The sequence below is a fragment of the Bidens hawaiensis genome, unplaced genomic scaffold (genome assembly GCF_021521415.1).
Source record: "Bidens hawaiensis isolate Kalapana, Puna unplaced genomic scaffold, B.hawaiensis_p1.1 tig00024229_1, whole genome shotgun sequence".
NCBI classification, from domain to species: domain Eukaryota; kingdom Viridiplantae; phylum Streptophyta; class Magnoliopsida; order Asterales; family Asteraceae; genus Bidens; species Bidens hawaiensis.
The window spans coordinates 245,523-260,014 of record NW_027493807.1 but is presented as its reverse complement, the minus strand read 5'-3'; the positions used below and the strand labels follow the sequence as shown (position 1 = coordinate 260,014).

The 14,492-nt window shown below is 39.1% G+C and overlaps 1 pseudogene; it reads left to right on the top strand.

Moving 5' to 3' along the window:
• The window catches only part of LOC143568796 (11-beta-hydroxysteroid dehydrogenase B-like), a 60,945-nt pseudogene extending 52,521 nt beyond the window's left edge, over positions 1-8,424 (top strand).
• The last annotated feature ends 6,068 nt before the right edge of the window (positions 8,425-14,492 follow it).

Sequence of the window (14,492 nt, the reverse complement as noted above, 5' to 3'; positions counted from 1 at the left end):
TTCGCAGTATCTTGTTTATGCTGACATGCGCGATAACTTTTCTCAATTCCTTTTTTGCGCGTCGAGGTCGCGCGGTCTTAATATGGAAGTATGAGTTTTAGCCATTACATGTCAGCATGTGTTACTCAGATATCCACTATGATTCCGCGCGCGACCTCGACCTGAGACCTTAACAACTATGATATGGCATGTACTTTGCCTTAGTTGTGTTTAAGGATTTTTATGATCAGGCTGCGCGAGATGTAAGATGGATGTTTGTGAGTGTTTTGAGCTAAGGCTCTTTGTTTTGGGCTAAGGCCCTGACGTTTTTAGAGTTAAGACTCATTAACGTGTTTGAGCTAAGGCTCGTAGGTTTGGGCTAAGGCCCTGACGTTTTAGAGTTAAGACTCGTTAACGCGTTTGAGCTAAGGCTCGCGCATGTATGTTTTACTTCGTTTTATTTCGTTTTGAAGTCAATATAGTGTTGTCATATTGCTCCAAATTAATAAAGGAAGTGTGAAACATGTATGCAAAGGTAATAGAACAAATATTGAAAGATAGCGCGAATCATCATTCATGATGGCTTAAAAGCCTTGATTACATATTTGAACTTTTACATGAAGCATTTTCTAAGTTGTGCCGCGTTCCACGCGCGCGGTATCTTTTTTCCATTCAAATCTTTTAAAGTGTACGCGCCTTTCCCCAAATCTTCTGAAATTTGATAAGGTCCCTCCCAATTGGGGGACATTTTTCCTGGGGGTATTGCGCGACTAGCTTCATTGTTTCGAAGGACAAAATCATTTTTCTTGAAGTGGCACTCTTTAACGCGCTGATTATAATATTTTTCCAGCTTTTTCTTGTATCTGGCTTCATTGATGATAGCCGCTTCTCTGCGCCCTTCAAGCAAGTTAAGGTCCAATCTTCTTTCGCGCTCGTTATCAGTTTTGCTCATCATGAGTACCCTATGGGATGGGCATCCAATTTCTGCTGGGATCATAGCCTCTGTCCCATAGGTTAGGCTGAACGGGGATTCGCCATTGCTAGTTTTGCTTAATGTCCTGTGCGCCCACAGGACATTAGGTAACTCTTCGACCCAAGAATGGGATTCTCCTTCCAACCTTTTCTTCAGCCCATTTAGCAAACTTTGATTCGCGCGCTCCACTTGGCCATTCCCCTGAGGGTGGTAGACCGAAGTGAAGATTTGGTTGATGTGCAATTCTTTGAGCCAGCTTGATATCCTCCTGTCAGTGAATTGTTTGCCATTGTCGCTCACAATTTCCATAGGAAGGCCAAAACGGCAAATGATGTGGCTCCAGATAAATTGCTTCATCGCCTCAGCTGTGATTTTTGCTAGTGGCTTGGCCTCAACCCATTTTGTGAAATAGTCTATCGCCACTACCAAAAATTTCACTCGCCCTTGCGCTTGCGGCAGGGGCCCCACAATATCAATGGCCCATTTGTGGAAAGGCCATGCAGAGGTCACCGGAATCAAGTTGTTCTTTGGCCGCATGGTGTTTGGCGCGTAGCTCTGACATGCCTTGCATTTTTGTATTTCTTTTAGCGCATCCAAGTACATGCCCGGCCAATAGTAGCCCGAGCTCATTGCCTTGGCAACCACCATGCGCGGGCCAGCGTGTATGCCGCAGATTCCTTCGTGAATCTCCCTAATCACATAGCTTGCTTCTTCAGCATCCAGGCATTTCATGAGCGGTCCAAGATAAGAGCGTCGATATAATGTACCATCAAGTATTTCATAGTTCTGCGCCTTGTGTCTTATCTTTCTCGCCTGTGCGCGATCGTCCGGTAACGTCCCCTCCTTCAGGAATTCCATTATTGGAGTAATCCAGGATGAAGGGGATGTATGAATTACAAGGACCGATTGCGTTTGCACTGACGGGTTGCTCATCACTTCCACCCTGACATCTTTGGCAAAGTGATCAAAATTAGTTGATGCCATCTTACTCAACGCGTCAGCGGACTTGTTTTCGCTGCGCGAGATGTGTATGATTTTGAAGAAGTCAAACTGTTCAACGATCTTTTTTGCCTGCTCTAGATATAGAGGCATGGTGTTCTCCTTGGCATCATAAAGGCCATTGACCTGCGCAGCTACCAAGTAAGAATCAACATGTGCCTCTAGCCTTTTAACTCCAAACTTGCGCGCAATGCGCAGACCAGCCAGCGGGGCTTCATACTCAGCCTCATTGTTGGTACTTTTGAAGTCCAACCTAATAGCATAAGTATATTCATGATTATCAGGGTCCATCAGTTTGAGGCCTGCGCCGGACCCTTCGCTGTTGGAGGCTCCATCAGTGAATAGCCTCCAAACATCTTCTTCATCATTTGCTCGCGGAGGGTCTACCTCGCGCTGAGCTTCTTCAATCTTTCCCTCTGGGATTTCCGTGATGAAATCCGCCAAAATTTGACCCTTTATTGCTGGACGGGGCTTATAAGTGATCGTGTGTTCACCCAATTCCAGCGCCCACTTTGTCAGCCTTCCGGAGAGCGCGGGGCGTCGCAAGACTTGCTGGATGTTGTAACCTGTCAGAACTTCAATCGGATGACCATTGAAGTATCTGTGAAGCTTGCGCGACGCGTGTGTTAGTGACAAAACTAACTTTTCCATGATGGAATAGCGCGTCTCAGGGTCTGTCAGCACCCGACTCACATAGTATATTGGCGTTTGGATCCCCTTGCGATCCACCAATAATACTGCGCCGATGGCGCGGTCTCCAGCTGACAAGTACAATGTAAGGGTTTCGCCAGGAAGTGGAGCTGTGAGCGCGGGGAGCTTTATGAGACATTCTTTTATCTCACTGAAAGCTTGCTCAGCCTCAGGCGTCCACTTGAATTGGCTCTTCTTCAAGCAGTTCCTCAAAGTGTTAACGAATGGAGTAGATTTGCTGGCGTGGTTCGCTAGGAACCTGTTGATTGACACCAATCTACCATTCAGCTTCTGAACCTCTTTCATGGTGGATGGTGAAGGCATGTCAAGGATGGCTTCCACCTTTTCAGGGTTCACCTTGAAACCATCCTTAGTAACCATTACACCAAGAAATTTCCCCTCTTCCGCGCCGAAAGTACATTTGCTCGGGTTGAGCTTCATGTTAACTTCCGTTAGGCGCTGAAGAGTTTCCTCGATGTCTTTGAGCATTTGTCTCTCCTCCCTGCTCTTGATCACCAAATCATCAACGTAGACTTCTAGATTTCTTCCGATTTGTTCACTGAAAACCGAATCCATAAGCCTCTGATAGGTTGTGCCCGCATTCTTTAAACCAAAGGGCATTTTTGTGTAACAAAAAACACCCTTGTCGGTTCTGAAGGCAGTCTTGTCTTCGTCCTGTGGTGCCATTTGAATCTGGTGATAGCCTTTGTAGGCATCCAGGAAACATTTGAGCTTGAATGGCGCCACGGAGTCCACCTTTGCGTCGATGTTTGGGAGGGGGTAACAGTCTTTCGGACATGCTTTGTTGAGGTCCTTGAAGTCAATACACATCCTCCATGACCCGTTGCTTTTCTTTACCATCACAGGATTGGCTACCCACGTCTGGTATCGGATCGGGCGGATGATGTTTGCGCGCAACAGGTCCTCCACTTGCTCATTCATGGCCTTCACCTTTTCATCCCCCATGATTCTCTTTTTCTGAGCAATTGGCTCCACCGACTTGAACGTGTTAAGAGAATGTTGCGCCAAGTCTCGCGGGACCCCCGTCATATCGGAGTGTTGCCACGCGAAAACCGACGTGTATTTTGTGAGCAACTTTTTCATTCTCAATCTCGTTTCGTCTGAAATGGTAGCGCCAATTGTGACCGTTTGCTCTGGGAATTTTGGGTTTAAAATCCACTTCTCTGGCGCATTGTCCGCCATTGGAAGTTTCATTCTCCCTTCCCGCGGCGTGCTTGTCACTGCGCACAAATGATCGCGGTAAACAAATGTTACGCCTGTTGGTGTAGGGAACCCCAATGCGCCGTGCGCTGGCGACGGTACAGCATTAAATTGGGCAATCGTTCCCCTACCCAGGATCATATTGTGGCATGACGTGGTGGGCAAGACCAAGAAGTTAACCACTTCGGCTCGCTTGTGCTCATCATCCCCCATAGTTAGTTCAAACTGAATCTGGCCTAGGGGATGGATGATTTCATTTGAGACACCACAGATTGGTGCGTTCACAATTTCGAGCCGCGCTTGGTCTGCCGGGTCTAACTTTCTGAAACATTGCTCATACATAATGTCAGATTCGCTTCCAGTGTCCACCAGGACCTTTGACACTTCGTAATGAGCAATGTGTGTGGTGATGACGAGAGGACTGCTTATTGAAGGGCCTCCCCTGATTCTTGGGAAGATGACTTGCTGCTCGCGCCAATCTCCGTGGATTTGCGCGCTTCTCTTTTTTGACGTCTGCCCTCGTCGTCCCCCCTCAGCCACACAGATTCTTTTGTATTTCTTGCTGGCAGAGGCTCCTTCCGGTTGCTCATCTTCTATTCTTTGGTTTTTCACCAAGTGAGCCAGCCTGCCTGATTTTACATCCTTCTCGATCGCATCCTTTAAATGATGGCATGCGTCGGTGTTGTGGCCCGGGGACCTGTGAAATTCACAATATTTGCCACTGTTTTGCGGTCCCTTGTAGTGTAGTTGCTTGGGGGGCTTGAATTGAACATTCCCACGGATGGCGCCAATGAAGAAACGTGGATCTACTCACTGGTAGCAGATCTACTTTCCTCGGGTGTGATTATACTATTTCACCGATGGTTCTTCTGGATCAGTGTTCTTCCACCTACAAAATGAACAGCGCCGTTACTTACCCCTCAGAAAGGGACAGAGGGGTCCTCTTTGGGGTAACCCTCCGGCGTGAGAATCAGTATATTGTGGAGAAGATGATAATGTGTGTAAGAGAATCTCAAGAGTATTGCTTAATTGCTCACTACCCTCTGGTTGTGAGACTGTGTGATTGTATGTAACTGACTGTGAGTGAATGTAATTCAATATGATTGAATGTGATATCACTGCCTGTAACTGTCAATGATTGAGTATGAATGTGTTCATCAAAGTGGAGTTGATGCTGTATTTATAGTGCTAGGGTTTCCACTGATTAGGCTCAACCTCGTTGGCCTCCTCCAATCGCACTGCGCCACGTGTCCTCTGGGACACCTGGCGCTTTCTCGTTGGTTGTAATCACGTGGTAGCACATGTGTCATGCTGAGTTGTCGACCTTTCATTTGGCAGCTGTCAACATCAGCATATTCTTATTCCTTAAAAAGATGCCTTCTGGAAGGTTGTCTGACGTGCACAATCAAGGTTGCCCTAATCCTGATTTGGATAAGGACGAGGTCGATTATGTGCATGTGTGATATGCGCCCATCCTGAGGATGCGCGGGGTCTTCTCTTTATTCTCACGCGCAGATATTTCATGCGCAGATGTGATATGCACGAGCATGTGATATGCGCCGCGCGCTGGTGCGCCGCGCGCATATGTGATGCGCGAGCATATGTGTGCCTGGGCAGATGTGATATGCACGAGCATGTGATAAGCGCCGCGCGCATATGTAATGCGCGAGCATATGTGTGCCTGGGCATATGATGCCTGAGCATGTTTTGTATGCGCCATGCGCATAGGTTTTGGCTTTGTGCCTTCATAATGTGTTTATCTTGTGGGTTGACCCGCCTCGCTCGGTGTTGAGGCGGGTACATACCTCTTCACATTAAAAATACGATTTTTGACCAACCTAACCTCACCTTTCAAGGCATATATTTATTTACGTATTTGACTCGTTAAAAATAAATCATAACCTAAATCTAGAGAAAATTATGCAAATAGTCATGTTTAGCAAACATTTATCTGAAATAGACAAGGAATTTTAGTATTCATCAAAGTAGTCGACCTTCACTTTTGGTCGCGTGTCAAGGCTTAGCTCGTGCTTTTGGAGGCTTAGCACTTGCGTAGGGTGCCGGCTAGGCTTAGCCAATGGTACTTTGGCGAATGTTAAATCTTCCTGCAAGAAAGATAGTGAATGCAAAAACTACTTCCCAATGGAGGAGCGCTAATGCAGCAACATCAAATCAACTTTTTATTTATTTGTTTATTTATCTTTTTTGCTTCTTCCTTTAAAGCAGACATTGACTGTTGGCTTTTTCATCCTAATGTTGGTTTGACTAGGCAGCTAAAGCCGCTCTAGTTAACTTCTATGAAACACTGAGGTTAGAATTGGAAGGTGGTGTCGGTACTATTACTACACACGGTTGGATTGGTGTAGAGTTGACCCGTGGGAAATTCATGCTAGAAGAAGGCGCGGAGATGCAATGGAAGGAAGAAAGAGAGGTAAGTTTTGTCAATATAGCCCTATTGTAATTACCAAAATGTTGATAATCTAGTGTTTCATGAATCTTGGAAGCAAGTACGTTCCTTTTACTTTTTAGTAATTTACTCATAGACGAGTTTAATCGCTCATGTAAATTCAAAAATAGCTAAAGGGAAAACATGTTTGGTGCCCTTTTTATTCATAAGACCATTTTTATCCCCAACCTAAGGTTGGGTTGCCAACTAAAAGACAAAAAAAAATAATAAAAATTGAAAAACATTTTAAATCCACAACCCGGTAGTGCCATCAACCCAGGTCACAAGTCTCACAACCCAATTCCTTGACACATGTCACATTACTATTGGCTTGATATTTATCTCTTTTTTCCTTTTAAACATTTAATATTTTGATTATTGTATAATAACTCATGCTATTTTACTTTTTTTTTTAAAAAAAAATCTAAAAACATAGTCTTATTTAGTTTTTCTTATAAAGATTTTAATATAAAATTTATTAAAAACCGAACACTTTTTAAAATATGTATTTTTTTAATATGAGTTTGTAAAATTTATTTTTGCTAACTTTTTAAAAACCGAGTACTTTTAAGTATGTTTGAGAACATAACTATTTTTTAATAATTTTTTTATACTTGAAATAATATTGTTAAAATTTTTTTTTACTATTTATAATAAATTTTAAAGAATAAATTAAAACTTAAATGAGATATATGTAATAAAAAAATTGGTTTGGATTAGGTTGTGAATGAAGATGAAAAGTTGAGTTATTTTAGGTTGTTTAGGTGGAAGACAAAAAAATTAGTTTTTTTTATTAAAAGTTGTGACGGGTTGTAGTCTAAAACCTTTCACTTCATTTTATGAGTAAAAAAAGGGAAAATTCCCAAAATAAGCATTTATGAAAACAAATTTCTAGTTTTAGGTATCATTTGTAAAATTCCATAAATAGGTATTATAAACTAGTCGTGACGAGTAGTTTGTAGAACTAATTAAAAGTTGCCACGTGTCCTTAAACTAACCGTAACGAGCATGTTTACTAATCATTTACTCTATTTCATGTCTCGTAATCAACGCCCACGAGTTACTTATAAATCCTTTAGTCGCAACGACTAGTTTACCTGGTTTACATTCCCTACACGAATAGTTTGTTAGTGGTTAACTCGTCGCGACTGGTTTAACCTTATAATCTACTCGTTGAGGCTAGTTTAATCTTATAATCTACTCGTCGCGACTAAAGGAATTATGAATTACTCGTGGGCATTGATTACGAGGCATGAAACTTATTTAGTCGTGATGAGTAATTGATTAATAAACATGTTCGTTACGGTTAGTTAAGTATACGTGGCAAGCTCGAATTGGTTTCTACAAACTACTCGTCACGACTAGTTTATAATACCTATTTTTTAAATATTTTGCAAATAATATCTAGAACTAGAATTTTGTTTTCATAAATGCTTATTTTGGGAATTTTCCAAAAAAAAATATAGAATCACATAATTTGTGAAACCATATTTAATACAGTAATTATACTATTTTGTTATGTTGTACGACCAACTAATTCTAGCACATTTCGAAATGGTCCATTTACCACCTCTTGAAACAGGTTGCCTTCTATTTCAATTGAGTCGGATAAAAAAAATAAATACAGAAAAAAATATAGGTCGAAACTCCCCGAAAATGTAGGTTTTCTTAATCATATAACACATAAATTATCCACAAATAGTGACCAAAAGATGCTTATTTTATCCCTGCACTGAATATTACCTTTTTTTGACTCGTTACCTAACCTTTAATATATACATCTTGTTTGTTTCTTGTGATCCAAGACCGAAGCTTCGGGTGGTTCAGTCGAGGAGTTTGCAAAGTTGATTGTGTCGGCAGCTGTGCGAGGCGATGCACACGTGAAGTTCCCGAGTTAGGTGGTACAATGTGTTTCTTCTTTACAGGGTGTTTGTGCCGGATATATTGACATGGACCTTCAGTTTGTTATTAACATTCCAAGGTAAGAGGACAACTTCTTTCGTTGGTACTGGAAAACCTGTTTCTGAATCACAATCCACACCAACCCGACCAATCATCGGGGGGCCAAAAGAATGTCCGGTACACCTCGTCTCCTCGAATTCAACTTGTTGAATGAGAAGGGGGAAGTACTTTCCATGTAAATGCATGTTTTCAATTCGTGTATTATGTTAAAAATTTTAAGATGGTTTGAATTATTTAAGATCGAGTTGTGTGTATTGTTTGGGCCATTTTTTCAGCGTATTAAAAGTTCAATCGTAGCGAGACGAACTTCTCATTTTACTATATTTTAAGGTAATGTGATAGCGAGCTGGGCCTGACCTACCTGGCCGAAACCTGAAACCATATTTTACAAATTATTACACCCTATGGCTGGAGCATCAAAACGCGGCTGGTCTGAGTCTTGCTTGGTTGATGACTTGATGTTATTGTAAGTGAGATAAAAAATGGATATTTTCTTTTCCTCTTCTACTATTGATATTAATTATTTCTAATTTCTATTATTTTAATATATGAACTTTAAAAAAGAAGATAATAAAAGATGCCATACAATTTAATAGTTTAAAAAGACAAATTAACTATCCTAATAATATCTTTTATCTATGATATGAAGAGCAGTTAGAGTTAGATATGCGAAGTAGAAATGATTCTACATGATCATTAATCAGTTTGTGCTTTGACTATCCAGCTAGCCAACATATATGCACACACCATAAAGTCATTATTCATTATCTTTATGCACATGTTTAGATTACATCGAAACAGAAGGTAAGCGGGTAACATATATGCAAAGTCATTTTATCTAGTCTTGAGTATTCTAAGTCGAAAGTAATATTTACGCAGCCCCTCGAGCTTCTAACTATTATTGTTTATTATATTTGTTTATATATAAATATATATATATATATTTTTTATTTTTAAAATATTTTTTTTTGAAACCAGAGCTTTTATATAACTGTATATTTATTTATTTATATTTGAATACTTTTATTTTTACTTTTTATAGCCGTAATAGTATCTATACTTTAAAAAAATAGAATATTTATTTATTAAGTCTCATTTTAATTCTATAATTCTATTAACTATAAATGATTTAGAAAAATTAACTTTTCTGTTTTTGTTTCTAGGTTATAAAAAGAGCATATATTGATTTTATATTGTTTTTTTTACTTTTCAATTGACTGAGGGTTGTTGAAATTCTATTTATTAATTTTAATTCTTGGTTTGTATATTTTTTTTCGAAAAACTAAATTTTTGTACTCTATATTTCATATCTTAATCACCTTACCAGCCTATCAAAATGAGAATGACTTCTAGGTTTGTATTTAATAATGGTAGATAATTTAACTTAAAATCGTACTTCAAAATAAAACTAAATACAATGTTTTTAAAATTAACATACTATTGCAACTATATAAAGGTTAAAAAAAATAAAAGTATTTAAAAACATATAAATAAATAAATATACACTTGCATAAAAGCGTCTGTTTTGAAAAAATATATTTTTTAAAAAACAAAAAGTATGTAGATATTTATATACAAACAAATATAAGAAACTATAATAATAAAAATAAAAAAAAAGTATAAAACTTATATTTAGTAGAAAACCCAAAAATTCTTATGATTAAATGTTTGGGAAAAATACAAAAAAGCCCCTCAAAGTTGTATTAACTAACAGTTGGTGGATAACGCTAATGAGTTGGACTAAAACTGATAGTTAATTGAAACTATTGTACAATAAAAGTCTAATATAAACTATTGGACCAAAATTGATCATTTTAAGAAATCATAGGGACTAAAACTGAAGTTCTTTCTTATTATTTATTTACACAATATTATTACATGTGCGGTCATTGTATTATTAGATTTTCTGAAACTCAAAACGTAAACTACCCAAAACCAAATTAGGAGCCAAAAAAATAAACAACTTTATGCTAAAACTGGTACAGTTGAAGAAGGCATTATAAAGATAATGGAAAACATAATTTGTATTCAATGGATACGTTGTGTACATATAGGGAGAAGTGCATAATTAAAGGAGCTAATAAAGGGATATACATGGAATTTACAACTTTGACTAAGCATTGATTCTAGAATATTTCAATTATATGAATAGATAATTAGCGGGATTTTATATTGATGCATTTGTGTTAATATGCCCCCGCAAGATTGAGGTTCCGTCAGAGACTCCAATCTTGGATTCTAATCTTAAAAGTGGAGCTCGAGAGAGTGGTTTAGTAAGAGGATCTGCCAGTTGATCCGTTGAATTGATGTGATGAACTCGTAAAGTTCCGACCGCGACCTTCTCACGAACAAAATGATAATCTAAGGCAACATGTTTCATACGCGAGTGATAAACAGGATTGGCACACAAGCATGTTGCTCCGGTGTTGTCACAATACAGTTTAGGTGACATGGGCACGGGAGACCAAGTTCTTTGAGTAGATTTTCAATCCATGCGAGCTCGGCGGCAGCATTTGCAAGTGCTTTATATTCGACCTTCGGTGGAATACCAAGAGACTGAATTTGGCGTGCAGATTTCCAAGAAATGATGTTGCTACCGAGATAGATGATGTAAGCCGTGGTGGAGCAACCGGCTGTGGAGACGTCTCCCCAATCAGAGTCAGAAAAGGCAGTGAGCTCCATGGGAGACTTTATGTTCAAAAACAAGCCATGATAAACGAAACCCCAGAGATAACGAAGCAAGTGTTTGAGAGCTTGCCAATGCGTTTGAGTTGGTTGATGCATGAACTGTGAGAGCTTGTTGACAGCAAAAGAGAGACCTGAACGGGTGAAAGCAAGATATTGAAGAGAACCTACAAGCTTACGATACGGTGTTGGGTCCACTTTTGGAGTACCATCTTCAAGTGTTAAAACTTGAGAAGAACATAGGGGTGTGTTGACTGATTTGGCCCCATCCATGTAATGCATGGTTAATAAATCATGGATATGTCTGTGTTGAGACAGAAACAAACCATGTGTAGTAGGTATGAGTTTAACTCCCAAAAAGTGACTTGGATACCCTAAATCTTTCACTGAGAACTTAGATGCAAGGCTCTTAACAAAGTCATTTATGAACCCATTGTTATTGCTTGTCAAGATAATATCGTCAGCATAAACCAAAAAATAGCACATGGTACTATTTCGATTGTAGATAAAGAATGAGGCATCTGCATGGGATTTGGTGAACCCGATATCAAACAAAAAAGCAGCGAGAGCCATATACCATGCACGTGGCACCTGTTTTAAGCCGTACAAAGACCGGCGTAGTTTGCAAACATGGTTCGGAAGCTGTGGATGAGTATAACCGGGAGGTTGAATCATGTATACCTCCTCTCGCAAGTGCCCATGCAAAAACGCATTGTTTACGTCTAGTTGGCGTAAGAACCATCCCTGAGATAAGGCAATAGCAAGTACCGTTCGTATGGTAATGGGTTTGGTAACCGAAATAAAGGTCTCGAAATACTCCTTACCGTATTCTTGTAAGAAGCCTTTAGCAACAAGGCGTGCCTTATATTTGTCAACACTACCATCAGGTCGGCGTTTAATTCGAAAAACCCACTTACATCCAATCAGTTTCCTAGAAGAGGGGGCAACGAGTTCCTATGTTTCATTTCGGAGTAAGGCGTTATACTCATCATCCATAGCCTTACGCCATAGAGGGTATTTAGATGCTTGAAGGTAGGTATTTGGTTCGATGGATGGAGGAATAGGATGAACAGTGGTGGTGTTGACAAAGTGAGAATTGGAATATTTGGTGTTGGGTTTTCTGGTTCTAGGAGGTAATGAATAGGGTGCGGATGGTGACTGTGTGTACGAAGGGGAAGAAGCCGTTTGTGAGGTGGGTGGGTTGGAGGTGATATCCAGAGCTGATGAGGAGGTGGCAGAAGCAGAGTTAAGCGAGTTATCACACGAGGTAGAAGCGGAATCACCAAAGGTGGGAAACGATGGAGTGGAGGAGAAAGTTGTAGTGATTGGGTTATGAGAGGAGGAGGTGATGGATGGAGTGGTGTTGATAGGGTTTTGAGGTGGCACATGCAAAGGTGGTGAATGTGTGGACTTGGGTGGATTTGGAGTTGACACTCTTAAAGATGGTGGAGCATGAGGAATAGAAAAAAATTCATGAGTGGTTGGTACAGGATATGGTTTGGAAGAATTCCCTTTGGATAGGAAGATATCCTCAACAAATACTACGTGTCTTGAATGATAAAGGCGGTTAGTTCGTGAATCGAGACATTTATAAGCCGAATTTGAGGTAGAGTAGCCAAAGAAAATGCATGGTTGGGAATGGGGTTGCAGTTTGGATGTAGCATAAGGTTTGAGCCACGGGTAGCATAAGCATCCAAAGGTTTTTAATTTTGTGTAATTTGGTGACGCGCTATAAAGCATGTGATATGGCGATTTGGATTGAAGAATTGGTGTAGGAAAGGCGGTTAATGAGATAGACCGCCGTTTGAAACGCATGAGACAAAATGAAAGTGGTAAACCAGCATAGCGTAACAAGGCAAGACCGGTTTTCACAATGTGGTGATGACGGCGCTCAACGATTCCGTTCTGTTCAGGGGTATGCGGAGGAGTGGTGTAATGTGAGATCCCCATGGATTGGAGAAACGGTAAAAGACTGACATATTCACCACCATTGTCGGTGAAGATGGATATAATATGTGTTTGAAAAAACTTTTCCACTAGTAGTTTGAACTGTGGAAAAATGACGGACACACCCCCGGATTTGCTTTTAATAGGATAAAGCCAAACATATTTAGAATAATAATCCACAAACACAACATAATATTTGAACCCGTCAATAGATTGCTGAACGGGTCCCCATACATCCGAATAGATAAGTTGTAAAGGTTTAGTAGCAACAAATGAGTTTGGTAACATTCGTTACTTTTCTAACCCGAAAACCTGACCCATTTGGAATTTTCTTTTTCGTTTATATGCATATTATTTTATATCTCAAGTTCGTTTCATGTATTTTACGTGTTATTCGTTCGTTTTTTGTTCATTTTGTTCAAATAACAAAACTGCGGAATTTAAAGTTTCTATTTAAACGATTCGCAAACTAATCGGGTTAATGCGGAAATATCTAAATTATATAATTTATTTCAACTTTTGTCATTTACTAATGTTCAAGGACTAGTTTGTAAACTACACTTTAATCCCTATTTTAAACTAACATGAAACAAGGAGGGCATAATATGTAAATTAGTCAAAATATATTATAAACCAGCCGTCCCTAACCTGTTCCCTCGTTTTTCTGGCGATTAAATCCCGACGTGACAGCAGCAACTCCGGCGAGCCCCAAACCTTCCATAAATCTCGTTGTTTGACCAATTTGTTATTATAACGGCTTTAGACTTCAATATAATACGTTAATCGTTAAACGTAATACGTTATAACAGCCATTAACTCAACGAATTAGACCCGTAATTATCGTAACTCGCCGGAAAAACGACCAAAGACAATCAATACCATTAACGACAGTATAAATACAATCCTCACATTCATCTAAACTCGTTCAAAACTCAAAATCAGTATAACACACCCTCTTTATAGCTTAAATTTCCCGTCCAAGAGTCGTTTTCCGGCCAACGTCGTTCTCTAGCAATCCGTCACTAATTCAGGTATTAATTATATGGTTTTTGATCGCTTTTAGCTGGCAATCAAAACCCCTAACTTGAATTGAACTAACACAAACGGATTAAGAGAACTGAATCTAGGGTTTCTATAGTGAAGATTTTTTTTTTTTTTTTAGTGAAGATGATGAACATAACTTCTTTAGTTTTATTTTTCTTTTCTGTTTCATATTCAAATTGTTAGAATAGTCCGGTGGTTAAGTCACTATCTTGTTAAATCATAGACCCGGGTCAATGTATGTTTTTGATAGTATTGTTTTTATCACTTTACTTATTATTTAAAAATCAAATTAATTATTTAAAAATTATAATAAATCAATTAAAATCATTTTAAATCAAATAAAATTTTTATAAAATATAAATTGTTATTTTCAACTAAAACCCAACATTCACGTTCGTTAAATCATTACAACTAATTTATTTATTTATTTTTCGTTACTTTATTAAATATAAAACTTGTTAAATCGGTAAAAGTGAGTTTATAATTTCTGTTGCATTAAATTTAATTCTTTAACTTTAAAAATTCATGAAACTTTTGATTCATTAG